This window comes from Lactuca virosa, chromosome 9 (assembly GCF_052849685.1).
Source record: "Lactuca virosa cultivar CGN04683 chromosome 9, Lactuca_virosa_CGN04683_v6, whole genome shotgun sequence".
NCBI classification, from domain to species: Eukaryota; Viridiplantae; Streptophyta; class Magnoliopsida; order Asterales; family Asteraceae; genus Lactuca; species Lactuca virosa.
This window is the reverse complement of record NC_136434.1, coordinates 34,446,647-34,463,881: the sequence shown is the minus strand read 5'-3', so window position 1 is coordinate 34,463,881 and position 17,235 is coordinate 34,446,647. Positions and strand designations below refer to the sequence as shown.

At 38.9% G+C, this 17,235-nt stretch overlaps 1 long non-coding RNA gene across 1 annotated transcript; it reads left to right on the top strand.

Moving 5' to 3' along the window:
- The first annotated feature begins 4,107 nt into the window (after positions 1-4,107).
- LOC145138281 (uncharacterized) lies at positions 4,108-6,734 on the top strand. The gene is made up of 4 exons (XR_013721429.1): positions 4,108-4,354; positions 4,708-4,832; positions 5,931-5,988; positions 6,540-6,734. It is a non-coding gene; the product is annotated as an uncharacterized LOC145138281 (long non-coding RNA).
- Positions 6,735-17,235: the final 10,501 nt, after the last annotated feature.

The window sequence follows — 17,235 nt, the reverse complement described above, 5'->3', positions numbered from 1 at the left end:
CACCATGAAAAACGAAAAACCGATTAAGTTTTAAATCCTTTGAAAACTCCTAGATCCTTTGAGATTCATTGAACTTTTCAATGGCATGTTTAAATCTCGATATGACCCTCTAGTTTGTGACTGGGATGCCGAGGATCACAAAGCGGGTGTGAATAACTATGCAAACTTACATGGTGCCCCCACATGTTACAGTCACCTATTCGATGTGCCGGTTAACCACACACGCTCCACCGAACTATGACAAACATTGAGTCACCCTTTGCTACCTTTGTTTAGAACCATTTAGTGTGCCGGTTAACCACACACGCTCCACTAACGTCTTTGCAAGGGTACAAAGTGTAATTTCATGGAATTGCATCAATTCACTTTTGCCTAAAGTAACTATGATTGGGAATTTGTAAAAACATTTAGTTACTTTTGTACTTCATTATACTTATAATTGAAGGTTTCTGTCCTATCCTACCCGTTCGGCTAACGACCCTCCACTAGTCAAGAGTGCGGTGGGTAAGAGTGGATACCCATTCAATCGCCATTTTATAGGCAATTTCCTTAAACACCCCTTATAGACCAGCTTCGTGAATGAGGCCTACTAACGGTAAGACTGACTTTTACTCATACATATATATAATGTTAGACTTTTAATGTTATATATAGTATAGGGTGTATTTTACACTTTTAAAATACTAGGTGGTCAAATTTAACAATTATAATTTTAATTCAATTATATTGTAAACCAAAAACTATATGGATTTATTAAATCTCTTTTAATTATACACCTTAATTAATTAATAAAACCATAAGGGTGTGATTTGAACTTTTCAAAACAATACTAGGGTTTTAGAATTTAACATTCCTAAATTAAACTTTTAATCAACTTTTAAATTCCAAAACTTGAGGGCAAGTTTTGAAGCATTTCAAAACATTAGGGTTTCAACCATTTAAATTTCTAAACAAAACTTTTGAGTTCAAATTTAAACTATAAAACCTAAAGGGGGAAAATTGAAACTTTTCATAACACAAGGATCAAATAGCAAATAACTTAAATTAAACAATTAATCTAATTATTATCTAATTTGACCTAAAATCAATTTCTTGCAAGATAAGTTACCCAATTAATACAAATAATCAAACTTTAATCAAATAAGGAAGTTATTATCTAATCAATTGGTAATTATCTTTTGTTTAATCAAGGATATACTCATAAATATGTATAAAATCGGATTTTAATGACCTAAAACAGATAAGACAAGTATCCATGAGTAAAACAGCAAGAAATCCCGAAATCCCCTCTTTCTGACGCTCGAACTCGCCGAGTTCCTCTATGGACTCGCCGAGTTGAGGGCTACTCGCCAAGTTCATCAGTCAGGGAGCCCAAAACTCGATTTTACAGCTTGAACAAACATACAAGGCATCAATACAATAGAAACCAATCAAGGCTCTGATACCACTGATGGGTTTTGGCCATAAGAACATCCTATGTGCTCATACAAACCCTAATGCTTGGATCTAGGTTTCTCTATTGTACATGCAATTCATATAAGACTTCAAACCCTAGATCTAGCATGTGATAATCAATATAACATATGAATTAGGGTTTAGATCATACCTTGATTGTTATGTAGCAATAATAATCTCAAATCCTCCTTGTAATGACTTTAGAAAGCTTATAGTCACAAATGTCACTCCTCTAATGGTTCACAAACACCAAGAGCAAGAGGATGAAGAGGAGAAGAGAAGAGACACCCAAAAACCGTCCAAAACCCTAAGGAGTTACTTCCACACGTTTTTGGTGCTCTAGGGATCTTTAAATAATGAGGCTATTAGGGTTATCAAACAAGGAAACCCTAATTTGGATGCTTAGGCCCTAAGCAACCCATGGACTCCTTCCTTAAAGGCCTAGGACGATTTCTAATGAGTTTGCCCATAGAATTCGTCCAACCTTATATTATAAGGTAATCCATAGCCCAATTGCAATTATCTTATAATTATAATTCCAGTCCCTTAAGTTTAATTAATCTCTTTTAGCCACAAAATTAATTATCAATTAATTCTTGACTAATATTAATTAAACAATATGATTTCTTCTTTAATATATTATTCTCATAATATATTAATAAATCATAATTAATCCTTTCTCTCCATAATTCATTCTATCAAGTTGCTTTGGTGAACGCAACCCAAAAGGACCATGCACCATCGGGTCAAGTACATACCAAAATAGTTATGGACTTAGACACTAATCCAACAAATCCTTCCAGTATTGTGTGTTGTAAGACGTTAGTTGAATCAAAGTGGGGAAGAATCATCCAAGGATTCAGAAGTAGGAGCAGTTTTGAAACTGGGATAAGTTTCGCATCCTTGTTAGGAAGGAAGACAGCCCAAGCGGCTGTATGGTTTGAGAATATTGTGAGTTGGAAGTTCGGAAAAACTTGCCAATAATGAGATCGCGTCCTCGGAATGTTGATAGCCGGACTTAGGGAATCAGTTTGGGGATTCCAGTCAGGTCATGGGTTCAGTAGAGTGTTAGGTCAAGTGCGCGTTCGACCCAGATAGTGATAGCGTGTTGTAAGTCTACGGGTGTAGCCGTAGCATTCACTAGCAGCCAGATAGTATCAGAGTGTTGTAAGTCTGTGGGTGTAGCCGTAGCATTCACTAGCAGCCAGATAGTGTTAGAGTGTGGTAAGTCTGCGGGTATAGTCGTAGCATTCACTAGCAGCCAGATAATGATAGAGTGTGGTAAGTTTGCGGGTGTAGCCGTAGCATTCACTTGGCTGGTAGACAGCATGAGCGCGTTGTTAGGACGCGGGAGGAACAATAGTACCCACCAGTTAGGGTGTAGCAGTAAGGATATGGAAATCCACGGATTGGATTTTGGAATTATCTGGATGGATTAGATCTAGTTGAGCCAGTGATAAGACTGTAGGAACGCCACTGCAGTTTTGAGATCAAGGAAGCAATGGATTGCTTCAGGTTGCTTGTTGTATAAGGCTACAATTGGTCATGTAGCAATCATGTTTAGCTTGGGATTTGGTGGCGTCAAGATTCGACGCATGGACCCGATTGGTTGGATCAGGAGGTTGTTAGAGCCTCAGTGTCATGATAACTAGTGGCAACTAGTTCCATAGAAGAATTTTGTTTTGAAGTCGTGTGAGACGACTAAGTAGGGAGTCCTTTGGCTCTGCAGTCGGGCTGGAACCCGATATTTCAGATGATTGGCGAAAAATCGAGACCAGGTAGGTATCGGTAAATGTTGGGAAGCAGCCATGTGGCAGCATATAGTTTCAGGCAGTTCAATGTTTTCAGACAGCCAGTGTTTCAGACAGTTCAATGTTTTCAGGCATATCAGTGCTTCAGACAGTTTTGGGTCTCCAGCAGTAATGGTATTTGAGGACCTCATGTATGATAAGCGTAACAGATTGCTAAATAATGCTAAGTCACCCACCGCGGGGTTCGGCTATAATGATTCAGTATGAGTGGTCTGTCAGGGATTTAGACCACCTCGAGACTGCAGGTTTCAGATTTGGTAGTGGTGATTGTTGCAAGAAATTCGTTTATATGTGGATTTTAGGGCTTTGCGAAGATTAGTCACGGTTACCCTGGGGAAGACTAGGGTGTGCACAGGATTGTGGCCATGTTACTTGGGTAGTTAGCGTGTAAGGAATGGTAAGGACTGATTTCGAGGACGAAATCTAATTTAAGTAGGGGAGAGTTGTAACACCCCGTTTATTAAATAAATAAATGAATAAATTAATGATTGTATAATAGCCTTAAAATCAATAATTATATAGCATGGTGTTGGATTTGAGGAGTTAATTGTCACAATTTTAGTAGTCAGGGGTTAAAAGTGTAAGTTTTGGATCCAGTTTGTAAATATTTATGAAGGCAAGGGCTCAGTGGTAATTATTGGGACTTAATTCGAAAGGATTTGAAGGCTTAGGGGGCTTATTAGTAATTTAGGGATCTACTATGAAAGGAAATTATGGGATCAGGGTTTAAAAGGTAATTATAGTCTAAACTTGAAAAGAAAACGAGAAGGAGGGACCAAAGTTGTATATCTAATAAATGTTGAAATGAGCGGGACTTAATCCCGTATCCCTTACCCATGTCGCCTCCTAAAACCCTAGACTTAATAGATCATCTTCACCAGCCGCCATGTGTGGGTTCAGCCGACGCCACCTCACGTGAACCTTCTCAGCCATCGCTTCCCTTCTCGTTATTCCGATCAGACAGAGTTGCCCGCCGAGGAGCGCCATCACTACGTTGCTGCCGGAGACGCCATGGGCAGTCGAGGAGTCGCCAAATCGGAATGGAACTGGGTCGTTGTGCGTGGTTCATGAGCCGTCAGAGACATCTGGTAAGCTAGTCGCAACACATTCTTCTTCTCCTTCGTTCGTTTTGGTGTTTTGACGCCGTGTTTGAAGGCTGTGAACACCGGCGGCCCTTGAACCGCCAATTCTGCCTACTCCGACGACCTCAGCCTCCTAGTCGGTGGTTGGGAGTCTTGGTCTTGTGTTGTTTTTGGACATGGATTGCTGCCACGAGTTGTATGTATAAGCCAGGTGTCATTTGGTTTGAAATCCACCGCCACCACCTCATGGTGGAGGCTGCCACCGTTTTCTGCCCTTTGCCGCCACCAGCCACCGTAGGAGGTGGCTGTGTGTGTGTGTGTTTATTAATTGTGATGTAGTATGTGTGATTTGTGGACAGGAACCACCACCACCATTGGAAATGGTGGCTGCCGCCGTTGTGCCGCTGCTATTGCTATCGGACCTCCGTACGCCACCGTGAAGTGGGTGGTCGTGTGCATTCCCGAGCAAGAGACGTATTTTATGGTTTGTGTTTTGTCTAGCTGGAAAAATCAAGAGCAGCCACCGCCGGCCACCACTAGGGTGGTTGTGTGTGTGTTTGTGTTAGTGTGTGTGTGTTTAGTTTTGGTTTAAGCATTGTAATTGTAATTATCTAAGAATAATCAAAAGAACCATAACCACCACAGTAAGGTGGTGGCCGCCGCCGTTGACCACCACTACCCGAGGTGGTAGTGGGTGGTGCCTCGCTAGAAAACCCTAATGGGCTTAGAGATTAATTTTGGGCCTATTGGGCCATGTTTGGATGGAAAACCCTAATTGTGAGTATTTGGGCCTTGGACTTATTTGGACCACTTTTGGGCCATTGGGATTGGAGTATGTATTAAGCCTAATTACTCCATACCATTTATATACCATTTATCTAGCAGAGTAAAGGACTTAATGGATTAAGCCCTTAATGGATTAAGTTCTTAATGGGTTAAGTAAGAAACACTTAACCCTAATTGTCATTTTGTGAGGAACCCTAATGGGTCTAATGGGCCCTAATTGACCCAATAAAACCCTATTTTGGGGAATTAATCGGGACACACGGGAAATATGTAATAACTGAGATATTAATTAATAATCATTGCAAATTAACCTAAGGTTATGTGGGATTTAATGGATTAAGTCCTTAATGGGTTAAGTAAGAAACTTTACCCTAATCATCATTTTATGTGAAACCCTAATTTCACTTGGGTTTATTATTGGGCCTTTCAATTGGGCCTTGATTGGATTATTAATGGGCCATCCAAGAATAATCAAATGGACTAGAGTAATTAGTTGGGCTTTAGGGTAAGGCCCATATGAAGGATTGGGCCCAATTTGGAAAATTGGGCCATAGATGGGCCATAATTGGGCCTTAAGATGTTGGGCCTTAGAATAAGACCATGTATATGCTTGGGCCCAATTTGGAAAATTGGGCCATATGTTGGGCTTTAAGCCATAGTTGGACTTTTGGGCCTTTGGTTTGGGCCTTGGGATCAAGCCAAGATAGGGGTATAGTAGCCTTTTACCCCCAAGCATGGACTTATGACTATGAGTTGGAACCCAATTATTAATTGAGTGTTATTTTGATATTGACAGATCGGAAATCTGTCATCCAGCAGCTATGGTTTTGTCAGCAGGACTTCAGCAGTGTGAGGTGAGTTTTCTTCCAGTAGGAACGGGTCTAAGGCCACAATGCTGGCCCGTTTAGTTAGCAGTAGTTTTCGGACTTCGGTCCGATGCAGTAGTTAGTATGTTTGATGCCTTCGTGGCTCAGACAGGATTTATGTGTTATGTGTTCCGGGCTACGGCCCGATGCAGTATACAGTATATGTGTTCATGCTTGTTGATACGTTTATGCTATGCTATGTTCAGTTAGTTCCGGACTTCGATCCGATGCAGGGGGCAAGGCCCCAGTTAGTCCGGACTCGGTCCGATGCAGGGGACAAGGTCCCAGTTAGTTCCGGACTTCGATCCGATGCAGGGGCAAGGCCCCAGTTAGTCCGGACTTCGGTCCGATGCAGGGGACAAGGTCCCAGTTAGTTCCGGACTTCGGTCCGATGTAGGGGGCAAGGCCCCAGTTAGTCCGGACCTCGGTCCGATGCAGTGGGCAAGGCCCAGTATGTGCTTTATATGTTATTGTATGGTATATGGTAGTTTGGGGGAGCTCACTGAGCTTCGTGCTTACAGTTTCAGTTTTGGTTTCAGGTACTTCCACAGGCAAAGGGAAGAGCTCGGGATGATGGCATCGCACACACCACAGCTTCAGCTTATTTTCTTGGGAGTTTTTGTTCAGACATTTATTTATGATTTGATATAGCTTTTGATACGACACTTTTGTTATGGTTTTTGAGATACATGACGTACGATTTTATGATATGGTATCCAGTGTTATGATTTTTAGTATTATTTAAACAAAAAATTTTGGGTCGTATTTTGGGATGTTTCAGGAATAGGAAAGCGTCGTCTGTCACCAAGATTGGAGTTTACTCTTTAGTGCTTAATAGTGGGTTAGGTCTAGATTTGAATAATTGTTTCTATTCGTCACAAATGACACAAAACATTATTTTTTTTCATGGTTTATATAAACAAGGATTTAGATTTTTGTTTGATAATGAAAAAGTTTCTATTAATGCTTTCTTTAATGGTGTTCTTTATTTTAAAGCATTGCCTTGTAATGGAATATATGAAACTGTGATGGTTGTTGATAACTTAGGAAATAATGTTTTACATGTCGATTCTTCCAATAGTTTGGACAAAGCATGTTTGTGGCATTGTCTTCTTGGACATGTTAACAAGAAACACATAGCCCAACTCCAAAAGTGTGGAGTGTCGGAGTCATTCGACCTAAGGACGATGACGTGTGCGAGTCTTGTTTACTTGGAAAGATGACAAATTCACCATTCACTGGTACTTGTGATAGGGGTGAGGGTTTATTGGATCTCATATATATGGATGTGTGTGGACCCTTTAGATCCACCACAAAGGATGCATGTCGCTTCTATGTGACTTTTACCGATGATTATAGCAGATATGGGTATATCTAATTGATCAAGCAAAAGTCAAAAACTTTTGAAAAGTTCAAAGAGTTTAAGTCAGAAGTGGAGAATCAGCTAGGCAGGAAAATTAAGATGCTAAGATCCGATCGAGGAGGAGAGTATCTTCGTGCTGAATTCCACGACTATCTAAGGGAATGTGGAATTGTTTCACAATTGACGCCTCCTAGGACACCCCAATTGAATGGTGTGGCCGAAAGGCGCAATCGAACCTTGTTATACACGGTTCGTTCCATGATGATTCGGGCTTCGTTGTCTATCTCATTCTAGGGGTATGCCTTAGAGACTGTCGTCCATATCCTTAACCTAGTCCCAACCAAGAAGCTTGCCAAAACTCCTCACGAGATGTGGACAGGGAAAGCTCCCTCGTTGGCACATATCAAGGTTTGGGGTTGCGAGGCTTTCGTAAGACGAGAGACTCACGACAAGCTCGAACCTCGTAGTGAGCTATGTATTTTCATCGGCTACCCACAAAAGTCTTTTAGATATCTCTTCTATAGATCGAAGGATTATGTCGTCTTCATTGCGAGGAGAGGGGTTTTCCGAGAACTAGAACTCATAAGCCAAGAGGATAGTAGGAGGCAAATTGATCTTGAAGAGATTCAAGAGTCAAGCGATGAAGGAACCTCTAACACTGGCACTCAATCTGAGGAAGAAACTCTTGTTGAATCAATTGACGAGTCCTTACCTCTTAGACGTTCTGGTATAGTTAGTGTTCCACCTGTGTTGTATGGTTTTCATATAACAAGTGAAGGTGATACGTTCATTATTGATAGTACACTAGTGAATTTGGATGAACCTTGTAGCTACAAGGAAGCCATGGCAAGCCCGAAGTCTGCGAAGTGGAAAGAGGCTATGGACAGTGAGATCCAGTCCATGTATGATAACCAAGTTTGGAATTTGGTTGACAATGTATCAGGTCGAAAGACGGTCGGTGCAAATGAATCTTCAAGAAGAAGAACGACATGGATGGGAAGGTACACACTTATAAGGCGCGATTGGTTGAGAAGGGCTTTACTCAAACTCCCGGAGTTGACTACGATGAGAACTTCTCACCAGTAGCAAAGATAAAGTCTATAAGGGTGTTGCTCGCCATTGCTGCATTTCATGATTATGAGATATGGTAGATGGATGTCAAAACCACTTTCCTTAATGGGAAGTTGGCTGAGGATGTTTACATGAGTCAGCCAGAGGGTTTTGTTGATGCGAAGCACCCTAATAGAGTGTGTAAGCTTGAGAAGTCCATTTATGGACTAAAACAAGTGTCTCGCAGATGGAATCTTTGTTTCGATGAGAAAGTCAAAGAGTTCGGATTTTCGAGAAGCGAGGATGAGTCATGTGTGTTTGTCAAGGCCAGTGGGAGTATAATTAGTTTTCTCATTTTGTATGTCGATGAAATACTACTCATAGGAAACGACGTCCCAACTTTGTAGGAGGTTAAGTCCTGGCTTGGGAAGTGTTTCTCTATGAAGGACTTCGGGGAAGCTGCCTATATTCTGGGAATAAGGATAGTGAGAAACAGGAGTAAAAGGCTAATAGGAGTTAGTCAAAGTACTTACTTGGATAAGGTGCTGAAACGTTTTAGTATGGAGGATTCCAAGAAAGGGGAGTTACCAATCCAAAGCAATATCAAGTTGAGTAAGACTCAAAGCTCGAGTACCGAAGCCGAGATAGCAGAAATCAGTAGAGTTCCTTACGCTTCCGCAGTTGGCTCGATCATGTATGCTATGACTTGTACTCGCCCTGATGTGGGCTTCGCGTTGAACATGGTCAGCAGATATCAAGGGAATCCTGGCAGAGCACATTGGACCGCAGTCAAAAATATTCTTAAGTACCTTCGGAGGACTAAGTAATGGTTTCTTATCCTCGGTGAGAGTGATGACTTAAGGGTGCGAGGGTACAGTGACGCCAAATTTCAGACTGACCGAGACAACTTTCGGTCTTAGTCGGGCTGGGTCTTTACCCTTAATGGAGGAGTAGTGACTTGGAAGAGTTCCAAGCAAGAGACCGTAGCTAATTCAACATGCGAATCAGAGTACATTACAGCGAGCGAAGCGTCAAAGGAGGCAATATGGTTGAAGAACTTCATCGGAGACCTTGGTGTTGTGCCAGCCATAAAGGAGCCTATGGAGATTTTCTGCGATAACGAAGGTACGGTTGCCTTGACCAAGGAACTGAGGGATCATGGCAGATCCTGACATATCGACAGGAAATATCACTTTATTAGACATCGGTTAGAAGAGGGACTCCTCGTAGTGAAGAGGGTATTGTCAGAGGATAACCCAGCATATCCCCTTACGAAGGGACTAAGTAGGGTTAAGCACTTGCAGCACGCTAGGAGCATCGGGCTGAAGGACGATATTAGTTTTAGTGATTAGATAACTTTAGAAACTTGTAATAGTAAATTGTAATTGACATTTGATGATTTAAATAAAGGTGTTTTATTTATAAGTAAAGTATTGTCTTGTGTTGATTATTTACTATTGTTTCACTTTGCATGTTTTGACTTCCCAAATAATAAGAAATATTTAAACAATCCACAGTCGATCATACTTTGGAAGTAGGTATGAATGAAGATTATCATGAATTGGTGTGTAGACTGCCTAAAGTGTTTTAGACATAGCAAAAGTTTGCTACAACGTTCATGAGTGCTTATGAATAACATTTGAGCATTGGAATAAACCCACGCTCACATGAATCACTTCATGGAATTTATCTCGAGTGATTGTGAGACGATAATGTCATATAATCTTGAAACCTAGATATATGGTTTATTGTTTGCGAGTTGGTTGTGCATTAATAATGCGTAAACGCATCAGTAACTTGATGTCATAAAACACAATGTTGTGTATGATTTGATGAGTAAATGGTAAATGCATATGAGTTGAAGTTTATATGTTCCTTTTATTCTAAGAGGGTAAAGAGATATCTTGGGCCCCTCGATGATTTGGTTTGACTTATGTGTCGGGCCCGGTCAGAACTGAGTTGATGTGTTCAATTAAGTTCTATGTCAGACAAATCAGAAATCCAGAAACAAACTGTTGGACAATAAGTTCCATGTAATTGTCCGCAAGATATCTTGAGAACGGAGGATTATACGATCCCTTATCAAAAGGACAAGTTACTGATAAGATCAGAGTTTTGAGAACTGCGATTGCTAACCGGATCCTGAAGTCATACTTGCATTTATAGTTATTAGACTTATCGAAGTGGGAGACTGTTGGATTAGTGTCTAAGTCCATAACTATATTTGGTATGAACTTGACCCGGTTGTAGCATGGTCCTTTTGGGTTGCCTTCACCAAAGCAACTTGATTGGATGAATAATAGAGAAAGAGGTTATTATGGTTTATTAATATATTATAAGAATAATATATTAAAAGAGAAATTATATTTATTTAATTAACATTGGTCAAGAATTAATTAAGAGTTAATTTTGTGTTCAAAAGAGGTTAATTGAATTAAGGGACTGAACTTGTAATTATGTGATAGTTGTAAAGTTGGGTAAGGAAACCCTAGAGTATAGGGTGGACAAATTCTAAGGATAAGGCCTTAGGAATTCGTCCAAATCATGGGTTCTAGAATTATCTTATAGGCTGCTTGGTGGCTAAGTAACCAGATAAGGATAATGACTGAAACCCTAATTCACACACCTATATAAATACCCCTTGGGCATGAGAATTCGGCTAGACCTAACCCTAGAAGTCTTGGAGTTGAATTTTCCCTCTCCCCTCTATCTCTTGCTTCATCCAATTGCTTTTGGTGTTTTTGATTCATTAGAGGCACAACATTTAGGGTGCTAAGGTTCTCAAAGCTTCAAGATCTTCAATCAACAATCAATGTATTCTTCTAACTTATATATTTGATATTCAATTAGTTTTGTTGTATGCTAGATTAGGGTTGTACAAGTCTTGGACAATTTGCATATACAATTAGAAAAACTAGATCCAAACATTAGGGTTTGCATGAACACCATAGGAATGTTGTTATGCTCATAACCCAACATTAATACCTTAAGTCCTTTCGTCCAAACACAAATCTAGGTCCAATATGTCACTGAGGGTCATAAAGTTTCCAACTTTATGACCTTGCATATCCATTAAGCGCTTAAAGTCAAAGTTTTAACCTTTAACCCAATAAGACCATCTAACACATGCATGGATTGAATACAACACCCAAGATTACATTTTTATGCTCTTAATATCTCAATAATGGATAAAGTTTCCAACTTTTTCCATTAGAATGATCCAAGAAGTCAAGATCTAATCCTTTAAGTTAAAAAAGGGACCAAAAGTGCATCTTCTCAACTCAATCCATTAAGTCTAAATTTCCAACTTCCAGATCTGAGTTCAAGGGACTTCTTAAGTCATAAAGTTTCCGACTTCATGACTTAACATAACTCAATGGGACCCAAATCAAAACCCTAAGTCCCAAACTTCATCAAATGACCACCAAATCATGCATGGAAGGTTTATACTCATCAAGATCCAAACTTTATGACTCCATAACCCCAACAAGGGCCAAATATGAAGCTCAAAGGTGCTGGATCAACTTCTACTCACAAGAACCACCACAAAGGGACCAGAATCATAACAAAGTGCCACCTAGCTAGATATACATGAAAAAGTTGTCAAGGTTGAGACTTTATACCTCCAGAAGTTAGATCTAGGTTAACAAAGCCTGAATCCAAAAGCTCCAAGTCAAGAAATGACTCTTCAAGAAGTTCCTTCTTCCTCATCAAGCACTAAAAACACATATAAATCACTTTGAAGCTCAAGAATCACTCAAATGGGGGCTAGGGTTTCGTTCTTAGGGTTAGAGAGGATGGAGGCTGAAGAATGAAAGAGGTTTGGGTCCATAATGATGCTGATAAAGGGGCCAAACTCTAAAAATGAGTTTTTGAAACTACCTAGTGAACGCCCTGCGTCCCCAAGCTAGCCCGCGTCCATTTTCCTTTGAACGCCAAACATTCCCTCCTGGTACGCCATGCGTACCCGGTTTGGTCCAAAACCCATATAACTTCAAATGATCATAACTTTTGCATCCCTTATCTGTTTTTGACGTTCTTTATATCCACAAAAAGGTAACGAGAAGCCCTACACTTTCATAAACTTTATTTAGCCTAAAAACTAACCAAACTAAAATCCAAAATTCATTAAACGCCCGAACCAACGCCTTTATCGATACCCTTGGGCTCTAAAGTACAAACTGAACCCTTTCATCACATATCCAACATCACCCACATCCAAATGGGTCTAAACCTGTCACACCCCCGAACCAAATGGCGGAAACGTCCGAGGGCTCGTGTGACTTAAATTATAATATCATCACAATGAATATACATGAACAACACATACATCACCAACATTACATAATACAACTGTCATTGTTCACATCAAGTACATTGTTTAAACATTACACATCCATAATATAAATTGTTTGAGAATTTTTCATAACATAACATCCTAACACACTTGATATTGTTCTTCAGCTTATCTGTTACCTGAGAATACAAGTTATTTTGAAAACGTCAACATATATAATGTTGGTGAGTTCATAAGCACATTTGATATGAAATTTGTTTGTATTGTTTGTAAAACCCAGAAAATCCGATATTTTCTGTACAAAAACTGTTGCGAAAAGATGCGATGATCAGATAAGGGCATGTGTATGTGATTTCAAAACAAGTAAAAGTGATTGTCATTCAAAATTGATTATCGTATTATAGTTGTTGTGTATTGGAGTGAATAACGTTGTTCCCATGGAAAACCCGATGTTTTCCGATATAAATAGTATGATAGTTTTGTATTATTGCATCGTCACAACGAATAAGTATGTTTTCCCCTGACTACTTTGATGGTGTTGGATCTCTATGCGAGTCGTTATAACCATGCATAATAATGACTAGTTCGTCTGTCTTGGCATTCTAGCGAATGCCGAAATTGATTTAAGATTTTGTCACCCTAGACTGGCCGAGTCTAACTGTAGCGAACAACTCAGGTGTGGGGGAGTCACCCCCGTATAGATCTATACACAAACTCTTGCTCTCCCTCCAGGAGACTCTGGTTATAACTACAAACTACGACCGACACTTAATAGTGTCACCCATTATTTCCCAATAAATCCAACTGAATTTGAATAACCTTGTTTATCAACCTAATTTTATGTTTACTAGAATAACATAGATAAGCCTAACAGACGAAGAGAAGAGGGCAGCAGAGGCCCACTAATCATGTATGTTATCATAGGCTGTCGAGTATCAGACGGGCACGTTGGCCCATCATGCATATGTTTGATTTGGACCTTACTAGCAATGCCAATGGGCCACTGAGGCCCAATAGCATGTAAAAGCCATTGAGGGTCCCTTAGGCATCTAATTGGGCCACCGGAGGCCCAATAAACATGTGTGAATATATCGGGCCCAATAAACATGATACTGGGCCACAAATGCCCAATAGCACGTATATAAGGTATTTGAGCCCAACTTTTGAATCGCTTATGTTTTATCGAGTTTAAGTTCGTATTGTTGGTGTTCGTGGTATGTCAAATGTTTATTCGCAATAACGAAATATTTTGACGTTTGATTTATAACGAAGTTTTCTTTATATATATGTATATCTTTAAAATCATGTGTTATAAACTTGATATTTTTAACCCCAAAAGTTATAATCGTTTATTTGGCCCAAAAACATTTAGATTAACCATTGTGGCGCCTTTTTCTATAAAAATGACAGTTTTATTCCCTTTTTATGTAAATTGACATTTTTGGTCCTTAAACCATTTTTATTGACATTTTCCACCCAAACTTTATTTGAATAGTAATTTCAGTCCAAAACTATTGCATTTGTCATTTCCAGCCTTTATTTGCAAAAAGTTACAATTTTGGCCCAATTTCCCTAAGTTTTACAATTTTGACCCTAAAATCAAAAACTTTGCATTTTTAGTCCAATTTAGTAATAAATTCATTTTCAACCCCTGAAAAAGTTTATTTACATTTTAGACTCATAGTTTGTTAGGTTTTCTATTTCAGCCCCTCAAGATTTCCTTTTTTTCGCAACCTTGGGCCCAAAATCTCGTGAGGCTCAATTTAAAGCCCAATATGCCAAATTTTTTGTTTTTGACCCTTTAAAAAGTATGGTTTCATAAAAATAAACTTTTATACAAAAAAAACAACTTTTAACCCCCATAAAACCGAAAATTTACAATTTACACCCAATCTTTGCTATTTTTGCAAAAATAACACTTGTAAGGTTCTTTGGTTTTGTTTTTCACCTTTTTAACTTAAGAACCCTTAGATCTATGATGTATGTTTGTTTATCAAGTTTTTGTTCATGATTATTTCACCCTTTTTGTTATAGATCTCGAAATATAACAAATATTTCTTATTATCACAACCAAAAACTAAAGAATTCACATATCGCATGCAAACACACATAGATCATCACATAATACTTGTATTCTCCCCCCCCCCCTAAAAAAACAAGTAAAAACCGAAAACAAGGGGGTATGAACTCACATTTGCTTTGATGTTTCGGTTTTTGATGAAGAAGTGAAGAGATATCGACCCTAGCAAGCTCTTAAGGTGGTTTTTGAACTCTATGAAGTATAGATCACGAAATGAGGTGGGTTAGGAAGAGAATTTTGATGAAATCAAAGAGTTAACCCATATATATAAATAAGAACTTACCAAAGAGGATGATCTTGGATGAGATATTCTTGGTCACACACACACAAGGCAACCCACGAAAATTTGAGAGAGGTGAGAATTTTTTTAGGATTTTAGAAAGGTGTCTTAATGTGTTTGGAAGTTTTAAATGGAGAATGGAGACTTCTCTCCCTTGGCCGAGATTAAAAGAAGAAGGAATGGGGAGGTTAGTGTAAGGGTTATTACATGAAAGTTTATGGTGTTTGCCTTGGAAACATGTGAGGTATTTGCATAGATTACCTCCTTGTATTAGTGAGGTGTCACTACATACCTTTATCACCTTTCTTTTTCCTCTTTTTTTTTCAAAACCGAGAAAGGGAAAAGAATGGAGGGGTTTTGGGCCTTCTCTTGATTAGTTAAAGGTTATGAGGCCCATAATGAAGATTTTTGGCCTAATGGGCCCCTTTATGAGTGTTCACAGCTCATTAGAGTAAAGGAATAGAGTTTATGACCCATTAAGGTTATTGGAATTGTTGTGGCCCAACTTGGCCCATTAAAGGTAAACTAGTCCATTTTAGAATTATAAGGCCCAAAAAGGTTAAGTCCCATGAGATTGGGTCCAATTAGAGCCTATTTAAGAGTTCTAAGCCCAAAATAGTCAAATTGGAAGCTTATTGGTCCATTAGGCCCAATAAGAAAATCCTAGTCCATCATGGACTTAAATCGGGATTTGTGTAGGGCTTCCAATCTTTAGTTGACTATTTGAAGTGTTTGTATAGAGTTTTGGACTTTACTTGATGAACCTTGATTGAATTTGTTGTCATTGATTGAGCATAGTGTTTGATATCAATGAGGATTACATGTATCACAATGGGTGATGTTTACAAGAGTACATAATTTCCTAGCTGAATTGCTAGTTGTGACAAAACCTTTCTTCGCTAAGGCCCTAAACCTTATGATAACTGATGATTAGTCCACAACCCCTAATAACAAAGCGATTCGGAACCGAGTGTTACAAGCATTACAAGACAAAGTTTTACTAGGTTTATTACATGAAATAAAATCACTAGAAATTAAAGACTAGAGAACGCGAGGTCTGAGGTGTCCCAAGAATCGGTGCCAAAGAGAAGCAATGGTAATGAAGGCGACCGAGGATGGAGTGATGAGATAGAGGTCGTCGGTGCTATCGGATCTAAGGAGCTCTTGTTTGGTCAGCAACTCCTTCACAGTAATACCAGAGGGATCAAATTCAATGGAAGTATCAATATACTAGTAGTAAGTTTGCGAACAAAAATAAGGTTTTTGATGATATCGGGTGTGACAGGAATGTGGTTTTAAATGTAAGGGGTGATCATAAGAGGGAATTGTGGTATGATCGGTTTGAGTGACCGAAATGGATGAATCATTGCCAACAAAAGTTGAATTATAATGATGCGTATTACTGATAGAAGAGATAATACTTGAATATGAAGCAAGGTGCAAGGTGACACCTATATCCATGTACCAGCTGGGATCCCCGAGATCGTTTAGAGTCATGGTATTAAATGCAGCGTCAATGTGTGACAATCGTAAAAATTACATCATTTCTATGTAACTCTTTCGTTTTGAAAACACATGTAACAGACCTAATATATGTGTTTGAATTATTGAATAATAAATTTATGAAAAATATGCTCAAACAAGTCAGTGGTAAAATTTTTAAAATTGCCATAAGTAAAAAGTAAATTTGTTCGGTAAAAATCAAACCAAGAAAGTAAAATTACAATATTTACTATGTTAAATATTTGGAGTAACTGAAATATATAAAACATCAATCCATGTGGGAATTTTTATAAAAATCAAGTATTTGTTTATGAAAACACAATTATACAAGTATTTGAATCTAAAACATTACATAATACAAGTTGTTGATTTTTTTTATCAAGTCATATTATTAAAATAAAAGTATATACTCTTATTTATACAATGATACGTAAACACATATTCATTTTTGCTGGAAACTATCTAAATGAAACGGAGCTCGTATGAAGAATATACAGATTTTACAAGTTAATGTATCAATCAACGAAGTTTTGTCGGCGACCGGACCACCATGGCTTGTGGTGGTGGCGCATGCGAGCACATGGAGCATCTCCAGATGCTCTTTTCGGTCACGTTCTGAAGCCAGTTCGATCTACTTTCTAGTCGTATCGGTCCCAGTCGAT